The following is a 23,291-nucleotide window of genomic DNA, read 5'->3' as shown; positions in this document are numbered from 1 at the left end:
AGGGCTGCAGCCAATGGTCGCCGGCACTCAGCCCAGAGAGAGGGGGAGGCGCAGAGGGGATACCTGCCCCAGGACGGGGGCTCCCAAACTACAGGACTACTGGCCATCATCCATCATCTCTCTCTTATTTATCTATTAGCTATTTATTATCTATCATCTATCTATCAATCTATCTATCTATCTATCTATCTATCTATCTATCTATCTATCTATCATCTCTCTATTATGTATCTAATCTATCATCTAACTATTATATATCTATCCATCTATCTATTATCTATCTATCTAATCTATTATCTATCCATTATCTATCAAATCTGTCTCATACCCATCTATACATTATCCATGTCTCTATCTCCAGTCTTTCTGTCTTATATCAATATATTCTTGCATCTATTTTCTAATCTTTTTTTTCATATCTATTTTCTATCCTTTCTCCTTAAAGGGAACCTGTCACCCCGTTTTTTCAGTATGGGATAAAAATACCATTAAATAGGGCCTGAGCTGTGCTGGACAATAGTGTATTTTCTGTACTCTGATTCCCCACCTATGCTGCCGAAATACCTTACCAAAGTCGCCGTTTTCGCCTGTCAATCAAGGTGGTCTGGTCAGATGGGCGTGGTGACATCGCTTCTTCTCCCCCAGATCTTGCTCATCTTTCCGTTGGTGGCGTAGTGGTTTGCGCATGCCCAACAGCGGAATGCACTGCACAGCTGAAGAAAAAGAGCGCGATCTGCGCTATTCTCCGCTTTATCGCTGGCGGCGGCCATCATCCTGAGGCCGCGCGTGCGCAGATGGAGCGCTCTGCTGCCCAGGGCTTCAGGAAAATGGCCGCCGCGATCTCCATCTGCGCACATGCGGCATCCCGCGGCCATTTTCCTGAAGCCCTGGGCAGCAGAGCGCTCCATCTGCGCACGCGCGGCCTCAGGATGATGGCCGCCGCCAGCGATAAAGCGGAGAATAGCGCAGATCGCGCTCTTTTTCTTCAGCTGCGCAGTGCATTCCGCTGTTGGGCATGCGCACACCACTACGCCACCAACGGAAAGATGAGCAAGATCTGGGGGAGAAGAAGCGATTTCACCACGCCCATCTGACCAGACCACCTTGATTGACAGGCGAAAACGGCGACTTTGGTAAGGTATTTCGGCAGCATAGGTGGGGAATCAGAGTACAGAAAATACACTATTGTCCAGCACAGCTCAGGCCCTATTTAATGGTATTTTTATCCCATACTGAAAAAACGGGGTGACAGGTTCCCTTTAACATTGGTCTCAAATCTATCTATCATCCATACATCTATTCATCCTTCTATCCATCCTGAGTATTTACAGTATGTATCTCTTTATCTATCTTTCTCCAGTCTTTTGATCTCACATTTTTGGTCTATTTTCTATCCCTTTCACTCACCATACAACCCATGTCCAATTCCATCTATCTAACGTTCTATCCATTCATCCATCTCATATCTATCTATCCATCTATCCTACCTTCTATTTATCTATCCATCATAGAGTCATAGAATGGTAGAGTTGGAAGGGACCTCCAGGGTCATCGTGTCCAACCCCCTGCTCAATGCAGGATTCACTACACCATCTCAGGCAGATGTCTGTCCAGCCTCTGAAGACTTCAATGGAAGGAGAACTCGCCACCTCTCTTGGCAGCCTGTACCACTCATTGATCACCCTCACTGTGAAAAAGATTTTCCTAATATCTAATCTGTAACTTCTCCCTTTCAGTTACATTCCATTGCTTCTCGTATTTCCATGTACAAACGAGAAAAAGGATGATCATCTATCTATTATCTTCTATCTAATATCTATCTATTTCATATCTATCTACCTATTATCTATCTATCTTCTATCTATTATCTATGTATAATTATCTATCTATTTATTATCTATCTATCATCTAATTATCTATCTATTTATCTTCTATCTATTATCTATCTATCTATCTATATCTATCATCTATCTATTTATGTTCTATCTATGACATATCCATCCATCCTTCATGTAGTGATAAACCTTAAACTTAGAAATCTTAGAACAAATATCCCTGGCTTCTGCCACATTCAGAATAGCTTACAACTGTTAACCCTCACAGTGCTGGAAGCCTCCAACCACACAGCGCTGCCTGTGCCACTCTGCGCTCAGTCAGCATAAAAGCGGTGATGCGCGCGCCTGCCAGGAGACAAGCAATGGGTTAAGAAAGGCATTACTGTCCCTGCTGATCCAGCTGCCCTGGGATTGGCACGGGGTTTCTTTAATACACATTTTCTCGGCAGTCCTAGCAACCAGGGCAGTATTAGCGATTACACACTGACCGCTGGCACCCGTAATGTGCCGACCTGATCTTTACTGTTCCAGAGGTTTTTTTTTAATTGTTGGGGTTTTTTTTGAGGGGGGTAATTTCCTGTCTTGCAGCCGGATCCCTGTGTCCCGACTCTTTATGGCGGATTACCATAGCTGGGAAAGGATGCGGGCGCAGTATGGAGAAGCCATTTTAACAAATAATTCTCATTTGTGTTGTGCGTTCCACTAATGCTCCATGGCTGCAGGCAGGAGCAGCGCGGCCCAGCGTTCTCCCTGGTGTGTAAATGGCTATAGCCTGCGCAAGATAATGGGAGATTCAGCAAATTACGCCTTTAATGTCTTCTTCCCCCCTGTTCAATTAAAATGAGCAGCATCCCTCCCATTCCCCAACGTTGTTCTTTTATGCAACCGCAATCTAATGAAAGGACCGATCATCTATTTTAAGAACACATGGAGGGGGAAAAAAAAAAAAAAGTCAGTGATTCCAGCCCCGTCAGATGCGATTCTCTGCATTGACATGACACAGCCTGCAGTATTTGTGCCATGGCTAATAGCCACCAGCCGCCATAATCATCCTAATCAAACTCATTCATTTCCAGTGCGCCTTGTAAACCAGTGGATAGAAAGACCCACGCGTAAACTTTCCCGATAATCGTGATTTTATGACGTTTTTTGTTCCCCCTTTAATATGCTGCTGGGAATGATAGCAAAATCACGTAAGGGGAGAGCTGAAGGCGCACAGGCACATTGTAATCCCCGTACTCCTCCCAGCGGCCTGGAGAGAAAAACAGCCGAGCGCAGGAAAATAATGAGAACATACATTGTGAACTACACCTGACTAAGCAACCGTGAGACAGAGCCGGGAAGAGGCGTCATTCATAGGAGGACCGGTAGCCGACTGCACCCGCCGCCACACTATTGCAGTCTGTGCAACCCAATTATTAGGATTCTGCCACATCTATTGCTGTAACGGTCACTGCCTCCTTCATAGAGGCCTCAGATAACACTGGAACAAACCAGTGCAACTATAAAGAAGTACAGCAGCCTAGACAACAAGAAATAAGATTGCGTCTTCAACCACTTAAAAGGAATCTGTCACCAGGATTTTGTTACTTCATCGGAGAGCAAGATGAAACCCTGCCTCAAACTGTCCCTGGAACTGGGGCCCCAACTATCCCTGTGCCGGGGGTACACTTGATGGTAGAGAGGCCTGAGTCTCCAACCTACTATACTCCTGATATGCTGTCCCCTCACCCTCCCCAGGAGGCCTGGACCAGATATGTTAGTGTATAACCACGTAAGAAATACAGGGATAACAAAAAACAGCTTGCATACAAAACCCCTCATCAAGGGAAGGATAGGCAGATACTAACCAAATGGAAATAGGATTAAGGAGAAAGCATACACTCAAAACCAGTAGACAACAATCTCCAGCAGCAACTACAAACTCCAACTTCAGCACACCAACTCCAGCAAGCCAGGAAGTAAACTTTAACAGGAGAGGATGAAAAGGTCTGGCCAGGTTTTATAGAGAGAGAATATGAGCAGGTCAGAAACAGCTGTGAGATGGATCAGTATGTTTTCAACCAGCATTCAAAGAGTCGTAAACCTCTTCAGCGCCAAAGGAAACGCAGTCTATTTAATATGTGGAACAAAACACACAGGCTAAATGGGAGACCTTAAATTCCCAATACTAACTATTGTCTAACCCCAGACCTCCCAAGAGGACATGACACACTGCTGAGCCCTGTGTAACCCCGCCCATGCCATGGAATGGCAGCTTTCCATTTACACTGTGCATAAGCAGAAAGCTGCCAATCAGAGGTAGGGGTGGGGTTATACAGAGCTCATGAAAATGGAGGACTACCTGACAGCAGGTTTACTAGTCCTTTAGTGATAATCTACAGATAAAACTGTGATTTTAATCGAAACTATAGCAAATAGCCCAGTGAGTGACACATTCCTGGAATCAAGGTGTCTATGTTATGCTGGTGTCAAAATGTGCTAACAGATTTTTCTATTTAATTTCTTTTATTATCGTGTTGATTTTCTCTGCACAAAAGGTGGCTGCAACAGGGACATCATGACAGCTGCAGCCAATCACTGATGTGATATTGATATAGATGGCACTAGTTAGTTCAGCCAAATGATTGACTGAAGTGATGATGTTGAAGTCACTGCGGCAGCCACATTGTTTTGGGTTTTTTTTGCACAGAAAACGAAAGGATTAAAAAAAATACAATCCCTTTCAGTGGTTAAAGGAGCAATCTAAGTAGTTGCTATCTATGCTATTCTATTAAGGGACAACATCTTTAAAGGGACTATCAACAATTAGATAACTATGGCTTGTTTTTTTTATTTTAAACAGTACCAAAAACTTTACATTATTTCTGTCTGGTATTACAACTCAGCTCTATTGAAGTGAATGGAGCAGAGCAGCAATACCTTGAAAAGGCATGCCACTGTTTTTGAATGAGAACAGCTATGCTTTTCATAATCCTGGACAGTCTTCATATCTTATTTCCAAAATCTGTGTTATTGTACAATTTCGTCTGAGTTTTAAAGCAATATTAGCAATCGAAGCATTTGGCACCTAATAGGTTAACTTGGGTATCAGACAGTTTTCACTGGGGGCATGTACTTCTTCTCCCTGTATGATGCTGACCAATCATAAGCAGGCAGCAACACAAAGGAAAGAAGAACACGCCCCCACCGTAACTTAGAGCAGATTTCTCGGTGTGTCAAATGTAAGTATACAGCCCTGGTGTCCTGGTCTAACCTCCTGCATGATTAGAAAGCACAGATGACTAACACCAATCAGACAAGGTTTGTGTGGGGGAAGGTGCAGCATTAGTTCTCCACCTTTCACAGCATTTTCAGCTCTGCTGTGCTGCCTTCCCCTACATTGTCTGTAAAATATCAGTAATCCCACATATGACTGCTGTGCTCAAGCAACTTGTAATCTCTCTGCAGTGAGAACGGGGTGTCATTACATCTCATATAGTAGTAGACTGCTCTGGAGAACTCATATCTGAGAAGACATGAAAGCCTCTTCAGCTCTCACTGCAGAGCAATCACAAGCTGACCAGGACATTGGTAAGTGTGATGCTGACACTTTGAGCTCTGATCTCCAGACAGGCAATGTGTGGAAGGGGCAGTGCAGCAGAGAAGACAGTGCTATGAGAGGTGGAAATCCAATAAAAAAGGTTTGTAATATGACACAGCTAAACTCATCTGTGCTCTCTAATCATGCAGGAGGTCAGACCAGGCGATCACAGCTGTATAGTTACATCTCACACACTGAGAAACCTGGTTTGGATTATTGTAGGGGCGTGTTCTTTTTCCACTGTGTTGCTACCAGCTTATGATTGGTCAGCATCATACAGAGGGAAGAAGTTTTGGCCACAGTAAAAACTCGGATAACACCCACTTGGAGTTCATAAAAAAAAGTTAACTAATTGGGTTCTAAATACATTTTAAATATAAATAAAAACATTTTATTCCACTCTATAATCACCATTACATTGTGTGCCCAGTTTAGCAGGAAAAATTTGGTGATAGGTACTCATTACGCCAGAAGCAAAAAGCACAAAGGATCACAGCAGTGACCAAGGGTGACGTTCCTGGCACAGCTCCTCCTTCCTCTTCCCTCCTCCTGCACAATAATATGGTACAGAGAATGACCACAATGTCCCATAGAACCAAATAGATCATTTTTTACTTCTTATATTTCTGATATCATTAAGCTCAATGTGAAGAAAACTTCTGAAAATCCCTCTAAAGTAAAGGAAATAAATAAAGTGACCAGTCGTCCCCTTTAAACTTACCCCCCAAAACTACCAGTGTCCAGACCTGATTATACTTGTCAGCGTGAGCAATAAATACAGAATAAAAAAGACTTGACAATAGGCAGAATACATTTAAGTCTATCATGTGGGACAAGTGAATGAAACCACCACTTACTGTATATGATATAAATAATATAGTACCAATTAGTGATGCCAGGAACACCCATTTAATAATACATGTAGCAAACTATTTCTGTGCGCAATTTGGCTTATATGCCTCTTGGTGTGGAGACGCTATTCACAATATTGGACATGCCAACATGCTGGGCAATAAACTGGCTGTAGTACGCCAGCGCATAATCATCGGTGGCAGCGATGACTATCTATCTATTGTAGCAGCTTCATTCATTAGGAGGAAACGCCGGTTTGCGGTTACGGAGCGGTGTCAGCTTCCTCACGGTGCGGTTTGTTTCATAGCCAGAACAGAGACAATACAGGCAACGTTATAGCACATCATCTACAGGATCCAATCTATCAATCAGGGGATTTCATGTTACCGTATGTACCCATGACCGACATGGTGACACTGGCCGGCTGACCTGAAGATACCAGATACCAGACAGAAGTTCTTCAAGTAGCTTGGGGTGGAGTTCTCTACTGTCTACTGGCTCATGAGCGTCAGTAGATTGCAGGGATGTCTACAAGAGTTGGTGGGAATCAACTTGCACGTCCTAGTCCATCGGTCAAGAAAGTGGTCTACGGTATCTGTCCGCGATCGGGAAAGCCTTCTCTAAACCTGACAGCATTCACACCTCTGCTGGCACTACGTCACATGTGCGTCACGCCGGGCTGGCTAAATAAACGAATAGCTGCGGATGCCCTCCTCAGGTATGAGATGGTTCTTCTGCTCCCATCTGGATGTGAACGATGGACTGGAATCAATTCGATACTGCCAACTAATGTCTACTGTGCATAAAGTGGATATAAAAAGTCTACACACCCTGTTAAAATGTCAGAAAGAAAATCATACCAAGAGGAATAATTTCAGATCCTTTTCCCCCTTTCATGTCGCCAATAATCTGTACTATTCAACTGAAAAATAAACAAATCTTTTCGGTTGGAAAAATAAAAATAAAGAACTATAATAATGTGGTTTTATAAATATGCACACCCTTAAACTGACACTTTGTTTGGATATGACAGTATTTAGTCTTTTTTTAGGGGGTAGGAGCCTATAAGCATGGCACATCTATAATTGGCAATATTTGCCAACTCTTCCTTGCGGTAGCTCCAAATCTGTAGGGCTGACTCAAAGACCCCACTTGGCTATTTCCCCTCTTATAGCATATGAGAATCATATTAGAGCAGAGAACAGCACCACCAGGTAACACCAAATATCACTCTGCTATACTGGAGCAGCCCCTATATAACATATCTGGAAACTGTGCGGCTAAAAGAAACTTCAGTGGATTGCAGGGTGGTGCGTTTTGTTTTCTACATGTGCATTTTTTCTTGTAATTTTTAAAGTCAATGTCAGGGGTGGATTGTAAAAGTAGGGCAATTATATAGGAATATTTTTTTTTAATCAACTCCTATTTTAGCTTTGGCTTCATAAACTGCATGAGCAGACAGCATAAAAATGACACATATAAACACAACCAAAGAGGTCATTGTCGTGTGCCACGACTTGGGTATCATACAGTATTGTATTGCCGTTGTATTGTTGACGTGTAATCAGGTTTAACTTTCAGAGGTTTGTCCCATCTCTCTCCCTGTCTCACAAGCTCTGATGTCACTAACCCCTCTCTTCTTTCTTCTTCCCCGAACAGTGTTTGTCATCCATTTTGCTAGCATCATCTCTACACAGCTCTGATTTAGAATTGTCTTTTTACCTACTGTAATTGTGCATAACACAAGAATTCAGCTTGAAAATAAACCTTCTTCTGGAATCTTCACATGTGCCTCTGGAGTCGAGTTAAACCATCTGATAAAATCACTTTGTGAGAGTACTGGTACATAGGGACATCCAGAGAATAGGTGCCTCAAAAGCCCAATACTCGCGAGCCGCTACCTAGTTATAGAGTCAGAATAGTCTTATTTAAAACTTCTAAATCTGGTCTCTCCTCTCCATCCTTCTCAAGGAGAGCTCATTTGTATACCTGTTTCCCAAGAAACATTGCCTAGCCTGTAAGATTCCATTCACCATCGGAGGTCTATTTACCTACTGTAATTGTGCATAACACAATAATTCAGCTTGAAAATATACCTTCTTCTGGAATCTTCACATGTGCCTCTGGAGTTGAGTTAAGCCATCTGATAAAATCACTTTGTGCGAGTACTGGTACATAAGGACATTCATAGAAAAGGTGTTCAAAAGCCCCCTACTCGCAGCCTAGTTCTAGAGTCAGAATAGTCTTATTTGAAGCTTTTAAATCCATCCTTCTCAAGGAGAGCTCATTTGTATACCTGTTTCCCATGAAACATTGCCTAGCCTGTAAGATCCCAATCACATTGGAGGTCTTTCTACCTATTGTAATGGTGCATAATACAAGAATTCTGCTTGAAAAATAAACCTTCTTCTGGAATCTTCATATATGCCTCTAGAGTGGAGTTTAGCCATCTGATGAAATCACTTTGTGTGCGTACTGGTACATAGAGTCATCCATAGAAATAGTGTCTCAAAAGCCCCATACTAGCAGGCTAGATATAGAGCCAGAACAGTCTCAGTTATTTAAAACTTTTAAATCTGGTCTCTAGTCTCCATTCTTCTCGAGGAGAGCCAATTTGTCCACCTGTTTCCCATTAAACAATGCCTAGCCTGTGATATTCCATTTACCATCGGTGGTCTTTATAAGAAGAGCTACATCAACGTTCTCTCACACAGCTAACCCGTTTCCTTTTCTGTACTGATGGGGGCAGGAACTCCAGAAAACACAGAAGAGGAGAGCTAATTACGTATCCATCCATAGGAAGTATGCCATTTCTCTGCACTGTAACCCGCGTCCCTCCCAGCTGTGAAGGATCTGTATCATCTAATAAAAAGGCATAAAATACAACTCAAGTACTGTACGCATAAAACAGATACAAATTTGTGATTTCATAACTATGAAATGTTACTAGCAAATAGATAATGGCTGCACTCAAGTTTATTGTGCTAAAGCAAGGAAATGTGCAATACATGAAATGTGAACAGCATAATGGCTTGTGAAATTTATGAAAAAACACATGAGATTTTTAGCACAAAATTTGGCCAAATGTTGTGAGCCCATTCACCAAACGTCAAGGTAATCTCAAATCGAATGGGTAACTAACCTGTCTGCCTAGTGTGAACACTTACCTATGGCTAATAAAATGGTAAAGCCTGTATTTATAGAGGAGGTTAGAACCAACTGTGTTTGGATGTAATTAAAATCACAGCATGGTGAAGGGCGGGGCGTTCAAGTCAGAAATTCTATATTTACTATGAAATGTTACTAGATGGCTGTTATATCGAAATGATGTAGAGATGAATAAAATGCCCTCGAACAAGCAGAATCTGAGACATAGTGAAGAAAATACTGCAGGAAACCTACAGAAGCCATGTAATTACTGTAATGTAATGAGCTCGCGACTCTCCGAGCACATCACCGATCTTACAGAACTATGGCTGATTCAGAAAGCCGCATATAACTCATTAGTGCTATTACTAGATGGAGCTCAGTGAGCAATGTCCAGCCTGGAAGACGGCAACGTCCACATCTAGGGAATATTCACTGCATACAGGAGCAAAAATGCCACCGAGAACTGTATTATGGACCTCGCAACACAAAGCCAAGAAAGGTGACTACAAACGCACTGTACAGGTTTCATATTGTATATCTGTCTCTTGGTGATAACTCATATGGCCACCATTATTCCCAAACGTATGAAATGAGGACCTGATAGATTTGCCGGGAAGGAGTTTGGGTGACCTCGGTGAGTAGCCATATGGATGCCATATTAACACCCAGCCTTTCAAGAAATAGAAATAGGGATCAATTTCTTAAAAGAAGATGTAGAAGCATAAATTAACTTCTGCCTCTTAACACCACGTGTATAAGTGCAATATTCTGAGCTAATTCCTTTTTTATATATTTTTTTATAAACATTGGAGCTACATTTTTTATAGTGATAAAAAACTGAATTCTGGCTACCTGCAGTCACCAATAGGGGGAGCTCACAGTTCATTATTTGCATTTTTAAGTCATTTTTTTTTCCTCTTGTCTTTCTAGAACTGGCAGATTTAGCGTCAAATGAATGAAAACGGCACATGAAGTTTTATCATTAGGCACAAATTCAAAGATTTTTTATTTTTGCACTTTTGTTTAAATTTACGTCTTTTTTTTTTTTTTTTTTTTTTTTTGGGGGGGGGGGGGGGGGTAAAATGTCATATGACCCTTACAATAGGCTTTAAAATGTTGTATGTAATCTTCAACTCCACAAAAAAAACTAGTAGATTTTGTACTCCACTAGGGTTACTAGAACACAATTGCACACATTTTTTTTCTTTTTAAATCTTCATATACATTACATGAAAAACTACATTTAGTATGTATTCCTATGACTGATAAACCATTTAGTATAATGCATACAAACACACACAATGCTCTCCTTATTCATTACGTAAAAAAATTATATAAATCGTTACTCTCTAAAAGCACAAAAAAAAATATGTGAATGAAAAATTAAGGCAGCTTTTTTAAAGTATGGTAATTTTTTTATATTGGTTTTTTTTAGCTTGGAGGACTTTTCAACAAATTAATCGATCAAAAATAACACAATGTTGATCAATTTTGTGCAAATTCAAAGATGACTTTTTTTTTGGGAGGGGGGGCAATCTTTTAAAATATCTTTAATTGCGGGAAAAAAAAATAATTACAATTGTGCAAAAAATTTGTGACTTTTTAAAAAGTTGCAAATGAATAAAGAAAGAAAGAAAGAAAAATTGGAATTGGCTCCATATTTATGAACAAAAAAAAAGTGGCAAAGAGCTTTAAAAAGCCACAAAAAACAAGTGAAAAATAAACAGGCAGAGAAAAAATTGCCAAAAATTAGAAAAATAAAACAAGCAAATTCAATGACAAATTATCCCTTAGTGTTAATCCAGAAATGGGCAATCCCTATATTTATCCTGTGCCTAGGGAGGAAATGCCGCCATGTAATGCTCTGACTAACATTATCATGACAAGTCTGGACGTTCTCTGCAGGAACATTGTAAGCCGCTACTGAGAAGTCGAAATTCACCAAGGAATTCAGATGGAGCAAAGATACAGAAAATATTCAGGTCAAGCAAAGCAACAAAAGATATTCAGAACGGCCTTCAACATCAATCATTGAGAAAATCATTGTTGCCGTTAAGAAAGGGAACTCTTAGGAAATCTGCTGACTGCGAGCTTCTCCGCTAAGTGACAATTTCAGAAGACGATGGATTCACAGATATTGACAGATGATCAACTGTGATGTTGCTTGTAGATATGAACCATCAGTCCGGGCTTATTTCATCCAAATGCAAAAAAAAAAAATATTGGGGCCAAATAGTGATAAAGGATGATTTCATTATATTAATAAATATGGATTAGGAAAATATAATTGGACGAAGACCATATTTAAGGGAGAAACATTCACCAAACCATTTCATCCTGAATGGCAAAAGCTACCACTAGAAGTCCCAATTAATCTTCTCTATGGGGTTATACTGACCGTCAGGGCATGGTGAGAGAAAGGATAAAAGAAAATCCTGTGATTACAGCAGCCTCAGCATTGAGCTAATCAGACGGTTCCTGTGCAGTGTGTGAGAGTTGTGAACATAGGAGGATACAAAGAGGTGAGAACCACAGGTCCAAAAACGGTGTTATCTGAGCATGCTCTTGTGCTAATGGAGTGACTTCAGTGTGACCTAATAATATGTTCTCGTCCCCGCGGCTGCATGTCTCACGGCTGTCCGACAGTCACAATACATCCAAGCATTGCCTAACATACTGACAATCCCTGCAGCCAAGAGAGTCGGGTCACTTAGGCAAAAAGCACTCAAACTCTATTCAGAGTGTGATCAGACTGTGCTCCAATTCTCTCAGATGAGAAGACAGAGAAACAAATTTCTCCATCATCTTCATTCTGTCAGTGCGTGGAAATTGGATTGACCTCAGATGTCATCCAAGTGCCGTCTGATGTTTTCCACTCACTCATTGACTTCTATGTTCGGGCGCGATCATTGACTTCCATGGTCGGGCGCAATCATTGACTTTCATGGCTGGGTGTGATCATTGACTTCCATGGCCGGGTGTGATCATTGACTTCCATGGTCAGGTGCGATCACTTACTTCCATGGCCAGGTGCAATCATTGACTTCCATGCCCGGGTGCAATCATTGACTTCCATGGCCAGATTCGATCATCGACTTCCATGGCCAGTTGAAATCATTGACTTCCACGCCCGGGTGCAATCATTGACTTCCACGCCCGGGTGCAATCATTGACTTCCACGCCCGGGTGCAATCATTGACTTCCACGCCCGGGTCCGATCATTGACCTCCACGCCCGGGTGCGATCATTGACTTCCACGCCCGGGTGCGATCATTGACTTCCATGCCCGGGTGCGATCATTGACTTCCTTGGCCGGGTCCGATCATTGACGTCCACGCCCGAGTGCGATCATTGACTTCCACGCCCGGGTGCAATCATTGACTTCCACGCCCGGGTGCAATCACTGACTTCTTTGGCCGGGTCCGATCATTGACGTCCACGCCCGGGTGCGATCATTGACTTCCACGCCCGGGTGCGATCATTGACTTCCACGCCCGGGTGCAATCACTGACTTCTTTGGCCGGGTCCGATCATTGACTTCCACGCCTGGGTCCGATCATTGACCTCCGCGGCCGTGTCCGATCATTGACTTCCATGGCCGGGTGTGATCATTGACCTCCGCGGCCGTGTCCGATCATTGACTTCCACGCCCGAGTGCGATCATTGACTTCCACGCCCGGGTGCGATCATTGACTTCCTTGGCCGGGTCCGATCATTGACTTCCACACCCGGGTCCGATCACTGACCTCCGCGGCCGTGTCCAATCATTGACTTCCATGGCCAAGTTCGATCAGAATATCTGAGCAAACTAAGGCATGCAGCATTTTAAAAAAAATCGGATGTGTGCAAGTCTCCATAGACTAAGATTGGTCTAAGTGTGATTCCATGTTTTGTTCGATCTCACTCGGACCGAAAGTACGCTCGTCTGCACCTGCCCTTATTCTGCTGCTCTCTTGGTGGTTCTGATTCCCGCAGGGGCAGCAATGATCTAGTAGGGTGCAGTTCTGTTGATCCAGTAGGCTGGTACACAACATTTGTGCCAAAACATAGATTTCCGCTAAATAATTATGCTTAGCGCATTTGTCATGTTGGGTAGATTTTAGAACATTTTGACACTTTTGGTAAATATTCCCCATCCTGCTTCCCTCATGCTCTGACCATTATAAAGACTTGTTCTCTGGATTATCATGCATTCCTAGTGATGCTCACAAACTACAAGTCCCAGAAGGCTCTGCTTCCTTCATCACTATTCAGCTTCGTGTGATGCTAAATAAAAGTTTTCACACACAGATACCCTGCATTGATCCTAAGCGTGCTACCAATATTCTTTAAATCCATTAGCTCTTATGTCACTTTGAAGCTAACACTAATGCATGTCCTCATGTCTCCCAGCCTAACGAGTCTAACCTTCTGCTAATTGACCTTCATGCATCACAGCTCTAAAGAGTATTCAAAATGCTGCGCTAGGAAACATTCTGCTTCCTCCAGACCGGTCTCTATGCATCCAAATAATCTCCTCTAACTCATGGAGTAACCGCATGGAGCTGCCGTTGTTCCCTCTATGCCAATGTAATGAGAATTTTCCCACTTATGGATTATTATTATTATATATTTTTAATAAATGTCCCTTTAATGTTACCTTACATCTTGAAGTGTAACCCTAGTGATCCACCTAACAACTCTCTGGATAAACCCAAAATTAAAAATGGATGCTCTATGTCGTTCACTTTCAGGCTACATTCTGCATGAGATAGAGTAGAAGAATTATAGAAGAATTAGAGTCCTTTACTTCCTCCCTGCTCCTAGCTACAGAAACAGATAGAGAGATAATGATGGATGGATAGATAGATAGTTACCGTAGATTGATTGATAAATAGTCAAAGAGAAATAAATCAATTTAAATATCTTATTTAATTATGGGAAGAGAGAAAAAGCTTGATTGCTAAAAAGAATCCTGTGATTACAGCAGCCTCAGCACTGATTCAGACAGGCATATCTTGTATAGTGCGCTTAGGGTATGACTACAGCAGTGTACTAACAGGAGAAAACATTCGTTTAGACAGGTTTATTGGGACTGGTATAATAGAAGGCTTACACCATATAGTAAAAAAAAAACTATATTAATAACTGCCATGTGTTTTTTTTTTTATAGATAAGACCAATTTATTTTACACGTTTTCACCTGCAAAAACCGTGTGGATGTATATTGCATCACAAAACTTGCAACTATTATGATGTTGTGGTACATATACATAGTGAGATAGATAGATACATAGATACAAAGATAATAGATAGATATGTGATAGATAGTAGATAATAGATAGATAATAGATATATAAATAGATAATAGATATATAGATGATAGATAATAGATAATAGATAGCTATATAGATAGATAGTAGAAAATAGACAGTAGATAGATAATAGATAGTAGATAATAGATAGATAATAGATATATAAATAGATAATAGATATATAGATGATATATAATAGATAATAGATAGCTATATAGATAGTAGAAAATAGACAGTAGATAGATAATAGATAGATAATAGATAGCTATATAGATAGATAGTAGAAAATAGACAGTAGATAGAGAATAGATAGATAATAGATTGATATGTGATAGATAGATAATAGATATACATGTGATAGATAATAGATCAATATATAGATATAGATAATAGATAGATAGTAGATAATAGATTGATATGTGATAGATAGATAATAGATAGATAATAGATATACATGTGATAGATAATAGATCGATATATAGATATAGATGATAGGTAATAGATAGATAGTAGATAATAGATAGATATGTGATAGATGATAGAAAATAAATAGATAGATAAATAGATAAATAAAAAATGGAAGCAGCACACCATTTCTTTTAGCGCAAAAAAAAAAAAAAAAGTTGTTTTAATGGCCCACTGTGCGACGTTTCAGCACCATGGCGTAAACCATCTTCTTTTAGCCTATTGGCATCTTTTGAAACTTGAAAACTTTTTTACATAAAAATGTATATGTTTATTCTCTTGAGAGCTTTATGAGCATTTTTTCAGGGGGAGCGAATCTATCTGAAAAAGACAATGTGCTCCCATACCTTTGTTGATCTATTTTGATGTGCACCTTGTGGCCGCAACGCACCAAAAGACGCAATAAAACAATGCAGGTCAGCGATCTTAGGCTCTTATTGAAATAAATGGGTAAACTCTAAAGCAAAAGGATAGGCCATCAAGGTAAAATTTCTGGACAACCCCTCTAAGTTAAAAATCATCGACTAAATGCTACAAATTTTACATGCATGAATCCGCAGCAAACACGCAATGCTTTAACTTTGCCTTATTTGTCTTTATCCTTTTTGCAGCAAATTTTAGTTATCAGGCCAAAATATTATACTATAGATTGAAAAAAAAAATGAGAATGGAGCATGAGAAGAACAAGGAACTTAAAACATTGCTACTTTCCATTTTGTGTTCCTTTAGGACTTTGGGTCAAACAGGGTCATATAACGAGTACCACACTTAATTAGCACTGTTCATTTCTATGCAGTGTTACTGTGAGAGTCGGCATTTTTGTCGCGTTTTGGCACTTGATAAACAATGTGTGCTAATTAGAGTATTGTCTGAAAGGGTACAAGACGTGGACTGACAAGCTTTAATAAGCAGCCAGAATATTCTTACCGGGCAAGTAGTCGTATAACATCTTATGGCGCAAAAAAGCCAAAGTTGGCCTCCATGGGAGATTTTGGGGGCACGATAAAATAATTTTTAATTTTCCCTGTTGCGACTATTTCCTCCTCGCTTGTGCTACATTTTTCCTTACTGAGGCCCTTAGTACATAGAGAAGAATTGTGAGAATAGGGTTTCAAACCTTAGCCCCCATAACTCTAAAGAAAAGGGATCTGTTGGAATAGTATTAGCACATTTTACTATTTTCTGGTGTGTAGAGTTGGTTAGACAACTTGTTTTTCTAACCCTACTTCAGAATGTGCCTTTGCCTCAGAAGAGAACATATCTGTTGCTATTGGAAGTTCCCTTCTCCCTTATGCAAGGGTCTATGGGTGCAATTGTGGCATTACATGGTGCCCATTGCGTTTAACCGGCAACCTTGCATTGTTTTCAATAGGCAAAGAGATAGTATGTATGGTTCTGGCACTGAAAGACTATAACCCACTTTCAGGGCTGAAGAGGTATTTCCCTCAAAATAAAAGTGGAGCCAGATGTGTTGAACAGCTGCCTATTCGATTCCCCATCACTAAATTCTTCTAGATAGTTTTAGGTAAGTTTTTAAATCGAATGGGCTGCCCTCATTAGTGACAGGATGAGAAGTAGCTCAAGAAGACATTGTGGCAAATGAGTTATATTTGATGAAAATGTTCTTTGCTTTGCATATGTTATTTATATATAAAAATGTATGCTATCCTTATGGCTGGTTTGTGCTCGGTTTCCTTGAGGCTTAACTTCAAGGCCATCCCAAGGGATTGGGGAAGGCTGTCCAATAGGGGAACCATTGTAAGGCTATAGGGATGGGGAACCATTGTAAGGCTATAGGGATATACGATCTTTTTGGAGTTGGAAATTTCATTCTCCAGCAGGACTTGGCACTTGTCCACACTGCCAAAAACACCAATACCTGGTTTACAAACAACAGTATCACTGTGCTTGATTGGCCAGCAAACTCGCCTGACCTTAACCCCATAAGGGAAGATGAGAGACACCAGACCCAACAAGGCAGAAGAGCTGAAGGCTGCTATCAAAGCAACCTGGGCTTCCATAGCACCTCAGCAGTGCCACAGGCTGATCGCCTCCATGCCACGCCGCATTGATGCAGTAATTGATGCCAAAGGAGCCCCGACCAAGTATTGAGTGCATTTACTGAACATACATTTCAGTAGGCCAATATTTCGGATTTTAAAATCATTTTTCAAGCTGGTGTTATAAAGTATTCTAATTTACTGAGATAATTACTTTTGGGTTTTCTATGGCTGTAAGCCATAATCATCAACATTAACAGAAATAAACACTTGAAATAGATCACTCTAATGACTCTTTGTATTGAAGAACCGAAATAAATTAACTTTTTGATGATATTCTAATTTTGTGAGAAGCGGCTGTAGCTATTAGACACTGGGTAACATACAGTTAAATGGTTGGGGAATAGCCCACATACTGGGAGGGTTACAGCAAACAAAAAGGGGAAGCACTTCCTGATTGGGCAGCCAAAGTTTCAGACAGTGTTAGTGAAAGGTTCAAGTTCACGTACAAGCTGCGATGGGCCCTAACAGTACCAAGCTTCCAAACAGCTGGAAGGTACACCGAGATTCTAGAGTAGATCTCCGGATAGTCCGGGACCTATGGCCCAGAAGAGGCATTGAAGTCCACAATCTCATATTCTCCTAAGAGGAAGAGGCCGATCGGGGAAGAGCAAGAGGTAATGGTGGCTAGTCTCAAGAAAGCTGGGTTGCCGAATGGGGAGTCCCTTGTGCCAACAGGAGCCGTTGAGGTGGGGATAGTTCAGGAAGACTGGAGGCAGGACCTTGAAGTGTACTGTTTTATGGGAACATCAACCAGAGGGGGCTATACCCTGCACTGTATGCCGCAGCCGAATGTATCTGAACTGTACAGTAAAACTGTTGAACTGGACCCAAGGTCTCCTAGAGTGTGTTACTAATCCCAGTCCCAAGGACACAGATGTAGCAGAGGCTTCCAGCCTACTAATAAGTGCAGAGCGAGCACAACACACGGGAAAAATAACCCTTTAGAAGAGGGGTGTCATGGTGAAGAGAAGTCAGAGCAGGCCCTGAGACCCCCTTCACATTCAAATTAGACTCTCTGTTAAACTCAATGATATCGAAGGGGTCAGCCTACGTTAGCCTAAGGTGTATGGAGGCCTTTAGTCACTTGTCAATTCCCATCTGACCCTCCTCAGCATTACAGTAATTCGGAAAGGTGGACATAAACTAAAAAAGGGCTTTAAAGGGCAAATTGTAAAAATGGAACACTTAGTGATACAAAAGAATATGTATTTGACCACTCTCTGAAAATTTACATAAACCACAACTTTATCTAGAGCAAAATTAAATATGTATTTTGGGACTAAGTATCAGATAATTTCTCAGTTATAAACAGTCTTCGGGCATTCACAAGCACCCAGCGTGCATTATTAGTAAATCAATGTGTACACATTTAATAGCCTTTATGGAGAATGCTCGTCAAAGCCCTATGGGAGCAGATTTAGTATAAAGTTGGTTCATTAACTCAAGGAAAGCATCAGTGTCATATACGCAAGACAGTAATGGCCGCAGCAACGTCAAAGCATGATACTTTACCGTACTACACAGTGTTAGAAATCTAATCATCCTTAGAAGATTAGGAGTTTAACCTTCCTCATAAGACTTTAATATGTCTCCCATTTCAGCCCCAATCTTATCCCTTATTGCTCGCAATTTCTATAATTGAGAAGCTGAGGGATGACTATGACTGCGCCTTTTCGTTACCAAATCTTTTTATTTCGTTGAGAGCACATTGAAGATCTCACAAGCAGGAAGAATATACTGATAGGCACAGTAGGCAGCTGCCTATGGGCAACTTCGGGAATAGGGCAGCTGCGGAAGGTACATGTACATCTGCTTATGAATAATAGTGTAAATTCACATAGACATTACGTGGGCTTTTTTGTGTGTAAATTAGGTATTTATGGTGCTGTGTGCTTGAGAGGAGGATGCTCAGGAATGGATAAGTGGAAGAACTCCGACTGTGAGAGCAAACTAACTTTTTAAATGTACGGTGTATGTGACTTCACATACACAAAGAGAAAAAAAATTCTATTTTTTTTTTTCATTTCACTGCATTTTTTAACTTGATGTTTACTTGTCTTTTTTTTCTGTGTTTGTGTCTTTTCTTTTCCAGAATTTGTAGAATATGTTGTTAAAAATGCAGCTAACAAAAAAACAGAATAAAGAGCCCCAGGTACTAAAACTTATTGATTTAAAAAAGAAAAAAATACCAGAACCTACTGAAAAATGGAAGAAAAAAAATGCATGAATGGGTTTATACATGCGTTTTAATGCCAAAATGAGGTACTAAAAAAATGTGTGCTAAGGAAGCCTTAGGCCACGGTCACACGTTCAGTATTTGGTCAGTATTTTACCTCAGCATTTGTAAAAATCAGGAGAGCAAAAGTATCATAGAAACACGTCACCACTTCTGTACTTCTCACCCTCACTGCTTTTGGCTTAAAAATACTGAGGTGAAATACTGACCAAATACTGAACGTGTGACGGCAGCCTTACAGGAATATTCTCATCCCATTCATGACCACTGGAGGTGGAGAACAGAAATATTCGATTGTTTCCAGAATTTCTATTTTTTTTTAAATTGGATTATGGAAACCTTTTATCATGATAATTGATCTAGGCCTTTGCTTGCCTAAGGGCTGATATTACTGAACATAAACTAAAGTGGCGGTCGCCATGACAGGCATGAGGCCTAGGCAGATAGTCTACTCTGACTACAATTGTTTCTATAAAGAAAATATACAGTTTCTGCCAAGGTATATAACATAAGGTACATTATAGAGCGGCGTTTGGCATTATGAAACCATCTAAACGCAAAATGGTCTTTGTTGCCCATAGCAACAAATCACAGCCAAGATTTCATTTTTCAAAAGCATAATATAAAATCAAAGCAGAGCTGTGATTGGTTGCCCTGGACAACAAGGACAGTTTGGTTTCTATACAGTTTCATAAATCTTTTTTTAAGCTTTTTATCTTATTTTACACATTTTTTTTTACAGTAAAAAATCACTGAGGCCTACCGTTGGCTGTAAGCCAATAGGGACATATTAAAAGTAATAAAAACAGTGCGGTTTTTTTTTTTTTTTTTTAGTCTTTTAGGTCAGTATCTGTTTTTATTTCTTTTTTCTCCCATTAACCTCTACTTATTTTTAATGCTGGGCAAACATTGAATGTGTTAGTATTTATTAGTGCTATTTGTTTTTTAAACCACTGGTTTCCTCCATATTTTACATGAGACGCGCCCATCCAATTCCCCAGATGCGCAAAACAAAAAAAAACGGATCCGATATAGTATCTGATTTTTTCCGTTGTATTGCATCTTAACCCCTTCACGACATGGCCATTTTCTGTTTTTGTGTTTTCCTTTTTTCCTCCCCTTCTTCCCAGTCATAACGCCTTTATTTTTCCGACAACATAGACATATGAGGGCTTGTTCTTTTTTTGTGGGACAAGTTATAGTTTTGAATGGCACCATTCATTTTACCACATAGTGTACTGGAAAATGGGAAACATAATTCCAAGTGGAGAATTGTTTTTATGGTGTACATTTTGCTGTAAAAATGACCTTTCAAGATGATTCTGCTCATCAGTATGATAACGGCGATACCAAACATGTCCCTTTTTTATTATTTTAGTGGTGAAAAAAATTCAGTAGTTTTCAAAAACAAAATATTCTGGCTTGTGTCCCCATTTTCCATGACCCGTATGTTTTTATTTTTCGGCTGATGGAGCCGTTTTATGGTTTATTTTTTTGGTGGGGCAAGAGGACCTTTTTATTTATACCATTTTGGGATGGATGTGACGTTTTGATCACATTTTTAGTGGAACAGCAACCAAATAAACATAATTTTGGCGTTCTGAATTTTTTGTTTACAGAGTTTACCGATCGGGTTAATTATTTTTATATTCTGATAGATCGGACTTTTCTGAATAACACATATGTATTTTTTTTTTTTAATATCTTTATTTTTAATGGATGAACAAGGGGGTGATTTGAACTTTGTGGGGGTTTTTTATTTTTTTTATACAACATCGTTGTCTATTGCAGAAATTACGGTCTCCTTTGAAGCCCAGCCACAGGCAGGACTTCAAAAGAGGTCCTGGATCCAAGAAGTATTGTTCCTCCTTGCGGAGACTGACATGTTAAGCATGTCGAGATGAGGAGACTTAAAGCCGCAATGCTCCTCTGGGAAATATGCAAATTGTCTCTTCAGAGAGCCACCTATTGGAAGTAGCAATCCTAACGGTCAATTCGACCCTTTAACGATCCTTGTCACATGACTTAGGATAAAAGCCAATGTCACTCTCCGCAAGGAGAAACTATACTTCTTGGATCCCGGTCAGACGCCTCTCAATCAGCCAAACCAGATCTCCACTTTGCACTGATGAGGGGCAGTACCCCAAAACACAGTGTCTGCAAATTGAGATCTGGTTTGGCTATTATCCTAAGTCATGTGACAAAGCTCGTTAAAGGGTCGACATTGACTGTTAGGATTGCTACTTCCAATAGGTGGCACTAGAGTTCTAGTCCTCTTCATCTCTGAAGAGACAATTTGCAAAAGAGGTCCTGAATGACAAGCACGGTAGTCTTCAATAAGACCCCTCGCTGTCGTGGCGACCAGCAATCGATTGACAGCAGCATTTAACTGGTTAACAATTTAGAGCTACGCTTCACCCGCAATTGTTAGAAGCAGGTCCTGACTGCAGCACACAGCCCTGACCTGCCTGGTATGGCGCGAGCTTAAAGGGAACCTGTCACCCCCCACCCACCCCCGGCGTTTTTAACTAAAAGAGCCACCTTGTGCAGCAGTAATGCTGTATTCTAACAAGCAACTACCCGCCTGTTGTGCCGGCGTATCTGCCATCACATGTGAATCAGTGGCTTCCGCTGACATCACGTCGACTTGAGCAGTGGTTTCTGTTCCACTCTGCTCTGTTGACGGGACGTGACTGCCGATGACAACCGGCTCACTGCTGCATAACTGCTCCCCAGCCTCTCTTCTCTGCCAGACCCTTCACTGGCTTCCTATTGCCCAGAGGCTACAGTTCAAAACACTAACAATGACATACAAAGCCATTCACAACCTGTCTCCTCCATACATCTGTGACATGGTCTCCCAGTACTTACCTACAAGCAACCTCCAATCCTCTCAAGACCTCCTTCTCTACTCCTCTCTCATCTCTTCCTCCCACAAACACATCCAAGACTTCTCCCGTGCTTCCCCCATACTCTGGAACTCTCTACCCCAACACATCAGACTCTCGCCTACCACGGAAACCTTCAAAAGGAACCTGAAGACTCACCTCTTCCGACAAGCCTACAACCTGCAGTGATCCCCAGTCTACTGAACCGCCGCACAACCAGCTCTACCCTCTCCTACTGTATCCTCACCCATCCCCTGTAGACTGTGAGCCCTCGCGGGCAGGGTCCTCTCTCCTCCTGTACTTGTGTGTGCCTTGTTTTACTCATGTTTATTGTACTTGTCTATATTTGCCCCGTTCAGACGTAAAGCGCCATGGAATAAATGGCGCTATAAAAATGAATAATAATAATAATAATCTGCAGGTTCCTTTAAGCTTCAGCTTCCATCTCACAGGCAGACAATGTTACAATATAGCAGAACTGCAGCAAACTATTTTGTAATGAGACAAAGTTCAATTCTACTCTTCTGTTTTTAGTTACATGTCTCACACTGGTAACACCCCTTGCACTGAATGTAATCTCTGGAGGCAGATTCTCAGGGAGATCTATGTCCAGCCCATAGATCTTAACAGCTCATTTACATATTAAGAAAATGTTTATATCTCGATCAAATATCAAGATATCATTTAATTCAATATTCTGTGACCTGCTTGGCCATATAGGCAGCTTAGTATAGCTGATCCTACTCATAAATTCCATTTAACTTGTAATAATTATAAGTAATGAGTGGACCAATGGAAGTTCAGTGCGAAGTACCCAAACTTGACCCTGAACCCCATATAAACCAATGGGGACCCCAACTTTGGTGTTGTTAAATGACCTAGGGTCCCCCCTAATTAAAAAAAAACAGCTAAGGCAAAGCAGACA

At 40.8% G+C, this 23,291-nt stretch overlaps 1 protein-coding gene across 46 annotated transcripts in view; it reads right to left on the bottom strand.

Moving 5' to 3' along the window:
* Positions 1-23,291, bottom strand: part of RIMS2 (regulating synaptic membrane exocytosis 2) — a 618,543-nt gene that overhangs the window by 402,542 nt on the left and 192,710 nt on the right. The gene's annotated exons all lie outside the window — the stretch shown is intronic.

This window comes from Ranitomeya variabilis, chromosome 6 (genome assembly GCF_051348905.1).
Source record: "Ranitomeya variabilis isolate aRanVar5 chromosome 6, aRanVar5.hap1, whole genome shotgun sequence".
NCBI lineage: Eukaryota > Metazoa > Chordata > Amphibia > Anura > Dendrobatidae > Ranitomeya > Ranitomeya variabilis.
The sequence above is the reverse complement of the archived record's forward strand: the minus strand, read 5'-3'. Positions and strand labels throughout refer to the sequence as shown.